Raw genomic sequence first — 407 nt, forward strand, 5'->3', positions numbered from 1 at the left:
GGTAGGGGAAAGGGAATAAGGGAAAAGAAAAAAGTATGAGAAAATGAAAAAATGGAAATAAAAGAGTTTGTAAATGGGGAGGGGAGGAGGGGGTGAAGGCAGGGCAGGGACAATGGGCAAAAATGAGAACCAGGACCTGTCATGTAAAGGTACAAGATCCCAATTGTTAGGGAATTGATCATGTTAAAGTATGCTGTGATGCCGCCTCACAGGCTGCATTCTCCTGGTACATCTTGGCTCCTAAAATGACCTCATGCCCTTATCTCTGGTCCCCGCCCCCCGCAAGGCCACAGTGGTCCAGCAAAGTTGAAACCTGTGTCTGCAGGACTGGGCCCATAAAAGCAATCTGGCCTGTGATAGGTTAAAAGTAGCTCACTCCTCATAAATAAGCAATAGCCCACCCCAAA

General features: G+C 47.2%; 2 protein-coding genes across 5 annotated transcripts in view; one reads left to right on the top strand and one right to left on the bottom strand.

Moving 5' to 3' along the window:
• Window positions 1-407, bottom strand: part of Shc4 (SHC adaptor protein 4) — a 117,024-nt gene that overhangs the window by 41,431 nt on the left and 75,186 nt on the right. The gene's annotated exons all lie outside the window — the stretch shown is intronic.
• Window positions 1-407, top strand: part of Eid1 (EP300 interacting inhibitor of differentiation 1) — a 23,411-nt gene that overhangs the window by 547 nt on the left and 22,457 nt on the right. The gene's annotated exons all lie outside the window — the stretch shown is intronic.

The sequence above is a fragment of the Fukomys damarensis genome, unplaced genomic scaffold, assembly GCF_012274545.1.
Source record: "Fukomys damarensis isolate Sample0158 unplaced genomic scaffold, DMR_v1.0_HiC HiC_scaffold_17, whole genome shotgun sequence".
Taxonomy (NCBI): Eukaryota; Metazoa; Chordata; class Mammalia; order Rodentia; family Bathyergidae; genus Fukomys; species Fukomys damarensis.